Source organism: Tamandua tetradactyla, chromosome 8 (assembly GCF_023851605.1).
Source record: "Tamandua tetradactyla isolate mTamTet1 chromosome 8, mTamTet1.pri, whole genome shotgun sequence".
Lineage (NCBI taxonomy): Eukaryota > Metazoa > Chordata > Mammalia > Pilosa > Myrmecophagidae > Tamandua > Tamandua tetradactyla.
In genome coordinates this window covers 78,480,312-78,491,975 of record NC_135334.1, presented here as the reverse complement: position 1 = coordinate 78,491,975, position 11,664 = coordinate 78,480,312, and the positions used below count along the sequence as shown (strand labels likewise).

The following is an 11,664-nucleotide window of genomic DNA, read 5'->3' as shown; positions in this document are numbered from 1 at the left end:
AAAAAAAAAAACAAGGAAAAGAAAAATAAAAAATATCTCATATCCCCCTCCCTTATATCCTCTTATTGACATTTCTGTTTAATATACTTCCTTTGTTACCGACACTGAAAGAATATTACACTGTTATTGTTAACTAGAAACACTAGTTTGGATTCATTGCATTTTTTTTCATACTAACCCACTTTTAATACCATGCAATGGTGACATAAGTTTGTTCCCACCCAGGTAAAATTTTTCTTATATTTGTATATATAATCACCATATTATCTATTCCAGGTTTAGTTAAATTAATACAATCCCAGTTTTTATCCTCTATACTTACTTCTGATGTCATACATGCCCTTAGTCTTCCTCTTTCAGCCACACTCACACTCAGCTTTGTCACTCGACTTACAACACTACGCTACCATCACAGAATGTTGTGCTATTTATTTCTGGATCTTTACAGTCCATCTTGTGAAACATCCTGCACTCTTTCAACATCAAATGTCTAATCATTACCCTGTTTCTATCTCTTGATAACCTGTGTTCTCAACTTCAACTCTCAGAGTTTTCTCATTATAGTTGGTTCATATTAATGAAACCATATTTTGCAGAAATAAAGAAATCGATAATCAAATTTATTTGGAAGTGCAGGGCACCCTGAATAGCCAAAAATATGTTAAGAAAGAAAAATGAAGTGGGAGGTCTCACACTACCTGACTTTAAAGTATATTACAAAGCTATAGTTGTCAAAAACAGCATGGTAATGGCATAAAAATAGACATATTCACCAATGGAATGAATTGAGAGTTCACAAATAGATCCTCATATCTATGGCCAATTGATGTTTGACAAGGCTGCCAAGTACTCGCAACTGGGATGGAACAGCCTCCCCAACAATAGTTCTTAGAACACTGGATATCTATATCCAAAAGAAGGAAAGAAGACCCCTTTCTCACACCTTATACAAAAGTTAACTCAAAAATGGATGAAAGACCTAAACATCAGAGCTAAGACTATAAAACTTTTCGAAGAAAATGTAATGAAATATTTTACAGAGATTGAGGAGGTGGTTTCCTAGACTTTACATCCAAAGCACAAGCAATGAAAGCAGAAATAGATAAATGTGCTAAAATTCAATACTTTCACATGTCAAAGCACTTTGCCAGGAAATAAAAAGGAGACCTTCTCAGTGGGAGACCATATTTTGACACCACTTATCAGATGAGAATTTAATATCTGAAATACATAAAGAGAGCCTATAAATAGTCAACAAAAGACAAACAACCTAGTAGAAAAAATGGGAAAATCCATTGATACACATTTTTCAAAAGAGGAAATGTAAATGGTTCAAAAGCAAATGAAAAGATGCTCAAGTTCACCAGTTATTAGGGAAATACAAATCTAACCCACAGTGAGGTATGATCTCACATCTACTAGAATGCTCATTATCAAAAAAAACAGAAATCTACAAGTGCTGGAGAAGACGTGGAGAAATAGGTACACTTGTTTACTCTAGGTAGGGAATGTAAAGTGGTACAGCTGCTCTGGAAGACAGTTTGATGGTTCCTCAGGAAGCTAAGTATAGAACTGCCATATGATCCAGCAATCCCACTGCTAGGAATATACTCAGAAGAACTGAGAGCAGCGACATGAACAAACATTTGTATGTCAATGTTTATAGCGGCATTATTCATGGTTACTCATAGATGAAAATACCCCAAATGTCTATCAACAGATGAGTGGACAAACAAATTGTGGCATATACATACAATGGAATATTACACAGATGTAAGATGGAAAAAAGTCATGTGGCATGCAGCAATGTGGATGAACCTGCTGGTCATTGTTGGTTTTGATTTGCATTTCCCAGATGGCTAATGACGTTGAGCATATTTCCATGTCCTTTCTGGGAAGGTCCATTTATTTTTAACAAAGGTAATTCAATGGAGAAAGAATCTTTCATATAACTTGGAAAATATTGGTGTGGAGAAAAAGAATATCAAACTATACCTCATGCAACACACAACCTTTAACTTGAAATGGATCTAATTCCAAAGCTTGAGCACTAGGCCTTAAAAAAAAAAAAACTAAAAGAAAACACAAGTTAAAAATTTTCTGTCTTTGGAGTAAACAAAGCTTTTTTTAGGTCTAAAAAAAGAAGTATCCATGCTCACTTTGGCAGCACACACACTAAACTTAGATTGACACAGAGAAGATTGTATGGTCTCTGCAGAAGGGTAACGAATTTACAAAGAGTTAACATATATTTTTGCATTATTTTTACAGCTTTTCTGTAGGTTTGAAATTATTTCAAAATACAAATAAAAATGATAAATTAGAATTAATAAAATTTAGTACTGTTCCTTTTCAAGGCATAATTTTAAGAAGAACTCCAATGGACAAGTGAAAAATTGACAGAAAAAAATATATACATATATGTATACATATATATACATATATATATATATATATATATATATATATATATGAAGCTTTTAAAATTTGATAAAAGACAACCAAATTTAAAAAGGGAAAACTGTGAATGTGACCTTCACAAAAATGTAATTAATATAAAGGACCAGTATGCATGTAAAAAGATAAGAAGCATAATTAATTATCAGGGAAATGAAAATTAAAACCACAATGAAATGCCACGAGAAACACACTACATTTGCTGCTATGAAAAGACCATCAATTTCAAAAGTTTGTGTGAATAAGAGCAATGGAAAATCTCATAAGTTGATGACAGCAGGATAAAATTGCAATTCCACCCTTGAGTATACACAAGAGAAATGAAAAAATTCCAGTTCACAAATTATGCTAGTTTGAAACTAACATGTACACCAGAAAAGCTATGTCCTTTAATCCTCATTCTATATTGCTAGATGGAATCTTTTTATTATTTCCATAGAGATGTAACCCACCCAATTCTGGGTGGTAATCATTGATTAGATGGTTTCCATGAAGATGTGTCCCTACCCATTGAAAGTAGGGTTGCTTACTGGACACTGTTAGGTTGGGGGAACAGGGAAGGTCACCGTGACTCGAGCTGTGTAAAATGTGCCACCCCTTCGAGACGTCACCTAACCCCCTTGCTTCAAAACCGCCCGCACCAGGACCCAGAGGTGAGCTCGCAGCTCCCTACCTTGAGTTCTGTGAGTTCTGCCTGGGAGCACAGGAATAAAATCGCTCACTCTAAGGTTTTTTGGTCTGCCTCTTCTCTCTTGCACCTTCAAAATCTAACATTTTGGTGCCCAAAACCCGGGAGGAGAGCACGGGTGCCACCCGCATGGCCAGGGGCAACCCGACCTCCTCTCTCCTCTTTCTTCCACATATCCAGCTACAAGGGATCCCTCGACCTGCTGCCACATTCACCACAGATTGGGTAAGTCCCTTCCTTCTTAGCCCTGCTATCGGGTCTCACCATTCCAAGAGAGCCTGTCCGTAAATTATCCTCCAAAAATCATGAATTCACATCAGGATCACTTCTGAGGGCTGAGGTGAACGGGGATGCCTGCAAACCTCATACCCTTTCCCGGGACTCAAAAAGTCGTGGGGATGCCCCGCTTCTCATTTCCCTCCCGATTTTCAGGTCCAGGATCTCAAATGGCCTCAAACCAGGGTGAGATGTCCCCTGGGTAGACAAGCCCCAACTCGTAAGAGCTCCAAGGACTCTCTCAGGGTGTTGGGATGCCGACACCCCCTGGGCAAATCCTTTCTCCTTTCAGACCCATCAGTATGGGCAGCAAATCCTCAAAAGTCAAACCTTCTAACCACTGGGTTGTCTCCTGACTAACCTATCAACACTGGATTTACTTCCAGACATCCGGCCACAATGCCTCACTTACTTTTGTAAAAAGGCTTGACCCCAATATCAGTTGGACAATGATTCTCATTGGCCTGAGGATGGGACTTTCGATTTTAATATCCTTACAAACCTCCGCAACTTTTGCCAGATGAACGACAAATGGGCCGAAATTCCTTAAGTCCATGCTTATTTCTTCCGCGCTCCAGCCCCTCTCTCTGCACTTCCTGCTCTACAGTTCAGGTTCTTCTAGCCAAAGATACCCCCAAGCCCGCACTCCTGGACAAACAGTCCGATAAAACTTCCTCCTTTTCCGACCCCCCAATTCATCTTCCTTTAAACGACCAGGGCCTCCACCATATTTAGGGAAAGGGACTCTTCATACCCACTAACTCACCACATAACACCCCTACTTTGCCTGTCAAAAAACCTGATGGTTCTTATTGTCTAGTCCAAAACCTTACAGAGCCCTTTAAGGCAGAACCATTTTGGAAAAATCTTTAAGAACCAAGAGAGCTACCAGACCCGATAAAGCTAACAGAACAGACAGAATCCCAGGAAAGCCATTGAAAATTCCTAGAAAGAAGCTAGCAGATGTTGCCATGTGCCTTATTCAGTTGAGAGAGAAACCCTGAACATCATGGGCCTTTTTGAACCAAGGTATCTTTCTCTGGATGTCTTAACTTGGAAATTTTTCATTGCTTTGTCTTAATTTGGACGTTTTCATAGTCTTAGAACTGTAAACTTGCAACTTAATAAATTCCCACTTTTAAAATTCATTCCATTCCTGGTATATTGCTTTCAAGCAGCTTGCAATCTAAAACACAAAGATATGTACATATTATAGGTATAAACAGTAGTCAACACTCTCAACTCTACACTTTAAATGGGTACATTTTATTGCAAGCACATTGTACATTAAATGACTGACTTTAAAAGAAAATTAAAGCTTCCCAAGTGATTCACATTTGGATCTGAAATTAAAAGTCACTGATCTTGGGCAGTGCAACAGTGGCTCCAAGGCATGAATTTTCACCTGCTGAACTGGAGACCCAGATTCAATTCCTGGAGCTTGTCCATGCCAAAAAAACACAACAGCAAAAACTGGTCTTAAGTGGCAAATCAGAGCTTACTGGTTTTGGACAAGAAGAGCTACTTTGAGACTGAGGTCACCTTGAAACTACACCTAATGGGGAGAGTCCTTGTACCAGGAAGTCCCTGTCAGATATTACCCTGCTTCTTGGGCACACGATCCTACTCTGAGCACTCTGCCTGAAGGTAAGGCATCTGTCCACACCTTTACACAACTAAGTGTACAGAACTAAGTGTTGTTACATTTAGTTTACACAACTAAGCGTTGTGATATACTTTAAAATGTATTGCTTTTGTATAAATGTTATTTAAAAAGAGGGAGGAATGGAGAGGGGGCCAAGATGGCGGCTTAGTAAGGTATGCGTGTCTTAGTTCCTCCTCCAGAGCAACTACTAGGTGACCATAAACAGTGCAGAACAGCGCCCAGGGCCATGGCAGGGAACGGACACACAGCGTACCCCAGTCTGGACTGGCTAGACCGTCTGCGAGACTCCGCTGCAGTTAGCTCCCCGAGCAGTGCACGCTTCCCCGGGCCACGGTGGCTGGAGGCCAGCGCCCCTCCCTCCCTCCTTCCCGGAATGGCTGGGAGTCTCGGAGAGGCAAGTTTCCAAGCTGCAGCAGCCGGCACCCTTCTTTCACGGGCGGCTTCCCGGACTGGCTACGAGTCTCGGATCAGCGGGCTCCCCAAGCCGTGGCGGACAGCGACCAGCACCCCTCCCCTGGGGGCAGCTTCCCGGTCTGGCGGCGGGTCTCAGAACGGCAAGTTCCCCAGGCCGCAGCGGCCAGCGGCCAGCGACCGGTGCCCCTCCCCCACAGGCGGCTACCCGGAGGGAGAGGAGGGAGTTTCCGACAGTGGCAGGGACTGGGTCCAACCAAACACCAATAGTGGCATTAATAAAGGAGCCACGACATCTTTTGCTGGTGGGACCCACACCTACTGGGCAGGATAAAAAAAACAGAGTCCAGAGACTTCACAGGAAAATCTTTCAACCAGCTGGGTCTCACACTCAGGGAAATCTAATTAAATGTCCAGATGCCAACAAAAAATAACAAATCACACCAGGAAAATTGAAGATATGGACCAGTCAAAGGAACAAACCAATAGTTCAAATGAGATACAGGAGCTGAAACAACTAATTCTGAATATACAAACAGAAATGGAAAACCTCTTCAAAAACCAAACCAATAAATTGAGAAAGGACATGAAGAAGGCAAGGGATGAACAAAAAGAAGAAATGGAAAGTCTGAAAAAACAAATCACAGATCTTATGGGAATGAAAGATACAGTAGAACAGATGAAAAAAACAATGGAAACCTACAATGGTAGATTTCAAGAGACAGAGGTTAGAATTAGAGAACTGGAGGATGGAACACCTGAAATCCAGAAAGAAACAGAAACTATAGGGAAAAGAATGGAAAAATTTGAGGAGGGGCTCAAGGAATTGAATGATAATATGAAGCGCACAAATATACATGTTCTGGGTGTCCCAGAAGGAGAAGAGAAGGGAAAAGGAGGAGAAAAACTAATGGAAAAAATTATCACTGAAAATTTCCCAACTCTTATGAAAGACCTAAAGTTACAGATCCAAGAAGTGCAGCGCACCACAAAGACAATAGATCCAAATAGGCATTCCCCAAGACACTTACTAGTTAGAATGTCAGAGGTCAAAGAGAAAGAGAGGATCGTGAAAGCAGCAAGAGAAAAACAATCCATCACATACAAGGGAAACCCAATATGACTATGTGTAGATTTCTCAGCAGAAACCAAGGAGGCAAGAAGACAGTGGGATGATATATTTAAATTACTAAAAGAGAAAAACTGCCAACCAAGACTTCTATATCCAGCAAAATTGTCCTTCAAAAATGAGGGAGAAATTAAAACATTCTCAGACAAAAAGTCACTGAGAGAATTTGTGACCAAGAGACCAGCTCTGCAAGAAATACTGAAGGGAGCACTAGAGTCAGACACGAAAAAACAGAAGAGAGAGGTGTGGAGAAGAGTATAGAAAGAAGGAAAATTAGATACGATATACATAATACAAAAGGCAAAATTGTAGAGGAAAGTATTCCCCAAACAGTAATAACACTAAATGTTAATGGACTGAATTCCCCAATCAAAAGACATAGACTGGCAGAATGGATTAAAAAACAGGATCCTTCTATATGCTGTCTACAGGAAACACATCTTAGACCCAAAGATAAACATAGGTTGAAAGTGAAAGGTTGGGAAAAGGTATTTCATGCAAATAACAACCAGAAAAGAGCAGGAGTAGCTATACTAATATATAACAAATTAAACTTCAAATGTAAAACAGTTAAAAGAGACAAAGAAGGATACTATCTACTAATAAAAGGAACAATTAAACAAGAAGACATAACAATCATAAATATTTACACACTGAATCAGAATGCCCCAAAATACATGAGGAATACATTACAAATACTGAAAAGAGAAATAGACACATCTACCATAATAGTTGGAGACTTCAATTCCCCACTCTCATCAATGGACAGAACATCTAGACAGAGGATCAATAAAGAAACAGAGAATTTGAATATTACAATAAATGAGCTAGACTTAACAGACATTTATAGGACATTACATCCCACAACAGCAGGATACACCTTTTTCTCAAGTGCTCATGGATCATTCTCAAAGATAGACCATATGCTGGGTCACAAAGCAAGTCTCAACAAATTTAAAAAGATTGAAATCATACACAACACTTTCTCGGATCATAAATGAATGAAGTTGGAAATCAACAATAGGCAGAGTGCCAGAAAATTCACAAATACGCGGAGGCTCAACAACACACTCTTAAACAACGAGTGGGTCAAGGAAGAAATTACAAGAGAAATTAGTAAATATCTCAAGGTGAATGAAAATGAAAACAGAACATATCAAAACCTATGGGATGCAGCAAAGGCAGTGATAAGAGGGAAATTTATTGCTCTAAATGCCCATATCAAAAAAGAAGAAAGGGCAAAAATTCGGGAATTAACTGTCCACTTGGAAGAACTGGAGAAAGAACAGCAAACTTACCCCAAAGCAAGCAAAAGGAAAGAAATAACAAAGATTCGAGCAGAAATTAATGAAATTGAGAACATGAAAACAATAGAGAAAATCAATAAGACCAGAAGTTGGTTCTATGAGAAAATCAACAAGATTGATGGACCCTTAGCAAGATTGACGAAAAGAAGAAGAGAGAGGATGCAAATAAAAAGGATCAGAAATGGAAGAGGAGACATAACCACTGACCTCACAGAAATAAAAGAGGTAATAACAGGATACTATGAACAACTCTATGTTAATAAATACAACAATGTAGATGAAATGGACAAGTTCCTAGAAAGGCATGAACAACCAACTTTGACTCAAGAAGAAATAGACGACCTCAACAAACCAATCACAAGTAAAGAAATTGAATCAGTCATTGAAAAGCTTCACAAAAAGAAAAGTCCAGGACCAGACGGCTTCACATGTGAATTCTACCAAACATTTCAGAAAGAATTAGTACCAACCCTGCTCAAACTCTTCAAAAAAATTGAAGCGGAGGGAAAGCTACCTATTTCATTCTATGAAGCCAACATCACCCTCATACCAAAACCAGGCAAAGATATTACAAAAAAAGAAAACTACAGACCAATTTCTCTAATGAATATAGATGCAAGAATCCTCAACATAATTCTAGCAAATCGAATCCAGCAACACATTAAAAGAATTATACATCATGACCAAGTAGGATTCATCCCAGGTATGCAAGGATGGTTCAACATAAGAAAATCAATTAATGTAATACACCATATCAACAAATCAAAGCAGAAAAATCACATGATCATCTCAATTGATGCAGAAAAGGCATTTGACAAGATTCAACATCCTTTCCTGTTGAAAACACTTCAAAGGATAGGAATACAAGGGAACCTCCTTAAAATGATAGAGGGAATATATGAAAAACCCACAGCTAATATCATCCTTAATTGGGAAAAATTGAAAACTTTCCCCCTAAGATCAGGAACAAGACAAGGATGTCCATTATCACCACTGTTATTCAACATCATGTTGGAGGTTCTAGCCAGAGCAATTAGACAAGAAAAAGAAATACAAGCATCAAAATTGGAAAGGAAGAAGTAAAACTATCACTGTTTGCAGACGATATGATACTATATGTCGAAAACCTGGAAAAATCCACAGCAAAGCTACTAGAGCTAATAAATGTGTACAGCAAAGTAGCAGGTTACAAGATCAACATTCAAAAATCTGAAGTGTTTCTATACACTAGCAATGAACAAGCGGAGGGGGAAATCAAGAAACGAATCCCATTTACAATTGCAACTAAAAGAATAAAATACATAGGAATAAATTTAACTAAAGAGACAAAAAACCTATACAAAGAATTCTACAAAAAACTGTTAAAAGAAATCACAAAAGACCTAAATAGATGGAAAGGTATACCGTGTTCATGGATTGAAAGACTAAATATAGTTAAGATGTCAAATCTACCTAAACTGATTTACAGATTCAATGCAATACCAATCAAAATCCCAACAACTTATTTTTCAGAAATAGAAAAACCAATAAGCAAATTTATCTGGAAGGGCAGGGTGCCCCGAATTGCTAAAAGTATCTTGAGGAAAAAAAAAAAACGAAGCTGGTGGTCTCACGCTGCCTGACTTTAAGGCATATTATGAAGCCACAGTGGGCAAAACAGCATGGTACTGGCATAAAGATAGATATATCGACCAATGGAATCGAATAGAGTGCTCAGATATAGATCCTCTCATCTATGGACATTTGATCTTTGATAAGGCAGTCAAGCCAACTCACCTGGGACAGAACAGTCTCTTCAATAAATGGTGCCTAGAGAACTGGATATCCATATGCAAAAGAATGAAAGAGGACCCGTATCTCACACCCTATACAAAAGTTAACTCAAAATGGATCAAAGATCTAAACATTAGGTCTAAGACCATAAAACGGTTAGAGAAAAATGTAGGGAGCTATCTTATGAAGCTTACAATTGGAGGCGGTTTTATGGACCTTAAACCTAAAGCAAGAGCACTGAAGAAAGAAATAAATAAATGGGAGCTCCTCAAAATCAAACACTTTTGTGCATCAAAGAACTTCATCAAGAAAGTAGAAAGGCAGCCTACACAATGGGAGACAATATTTGGAAACGACATATCAGACAAAGGTCTAGTATCCAGAATTTACAAAGAGATTGTTCAACTCAACAACAAAAAGACAGCCAATCCAATTACAAAATGGGAAAAAGACTTGAACAGACACTTCTCACTTGAAGAGGAAATACAAATGGCCAAAAGGCACATGAAGAGATGCTCAATGTCCCTGGCCATTAGAGAAATGCAAATCAAAACCACAATGAGATATCATCTCACACCCACCAGAATGGCCATTATCAACAAAACAGAAAATGACAAGTGCTGGAGAGGATGTGGAGAAAGAGGCACACTTATCCACTGTTGGTGGGAATGTCAAATGGTGCAACCACTGGAAGGCAGTTTGGCAGTTCCTCAAAAAGCTGAATATAGAATTGCCAAACGACCCAACAATTCCATTGCTAGGTATCTATTCAGAGGACTAAGGGCAAAGACACAAACGGACATTTGCACACCAATGTTTATAGCAGCATTATTTACAATTGCAAAGAGATGGAAGCAGCCAAAATGTCCATCAACAGACGAGTGGCTAAACAAACTGTGGTATATACATACGATGGAATATTATGCAGCTTTAAGACAGAATAAACTTATGAAGCATGTAATAACATGGATGGACCTAGGGAACATTATGCTGAGTGAATCTAGCCAAAAACTGAAGGACAAATACTGTATGGTCCCACTGATGTGAACCGACATTAGAGAATAAACTTGGAATATGTCATTGATAACAGAGACCATCAGGAGATAGAAATAGGGTAAGATAATGGGTAATTGGTGCTGAAGGGATACAGACTGTGCAACAAGAGTGGATACAAAAACCCAGAAATGGACAGCACAATACTACCTAATTGTAATGTAATTAGGTTAAAACACTGAATGAAGCTGTCTGAGGTATAATTTTTTTTCTTCTTTTATTTTTTTTTATTTTTTTCTCTGTATTATCATTGTATTTCTTTTTCTGTTGTCTTTCTATTTCTTTTTCTAAATCGATGCAAGTGTACTAAGAAACGATGAATATGCATCTATGTGATGATATTAAGAACTACTGATTGTAGATGTAGAATGAAATGATTTCTAAATGCTGCGTTAGTTAATTTTTTTAATTAATAAAAAAATAATTAAAAAGAAAGAAGGAGGAATATAAAGGAGAAGATAGCATTTAACAAAAGAGTATGACTGCTGAATCATCATATTGATATTTCTATTGGTCTCCAGTGTCTTGGAGCCCCTGAAAGGAAAAGAGAAAAATCATGGAACTGTAACCCATACCAAACTTTAAAATATGTTCTATAACTATTTGTTAAAAATGTACTTGGAAATTTATTGCTCCTTTGTATATATGTTATAATGCACAATAAAAAGAAACATTAAGAAAATAAACATAATATATAAAATGAAAAAGAAAAAAAAAGAATAACTATACCCATGCAGCAAATTTTATAGCCCTGGATTGGCAGTAATTTTATAATGTTTTATGAAATTTGAGGAATTAAAACAGTGAAAAAATACTGGGTTATTCCAAATATGCTTTGGAAATCTTTTGTTATCTACTCCGCAAAAATGTGCTTAGCCCCATTTTTCATACTAAATAAATAAAG

At 38.0% G+C, this 11,664-nt stretch overlaps 1 non-coding gene across 1 annotated transcript; it reads left to right on the top strand.

Moving 5' to 3' along the window:
• The first annotated feature begins 2,151 nt into the window (after nt 1-2,151).
• LOC143645400 (U6 spliceosomal RNA) lies at nt 2,152-2,256 on the top strand. Its single transcript, XR_013157109.1, has one exon. It is a non-coding gene; the product is annotated as a U6 spliceosomal RNA (small nuclear RNA).
• The last annotated feature ends 9,408 nt before the right edge of the window (nt 2,257-11,664 follow it).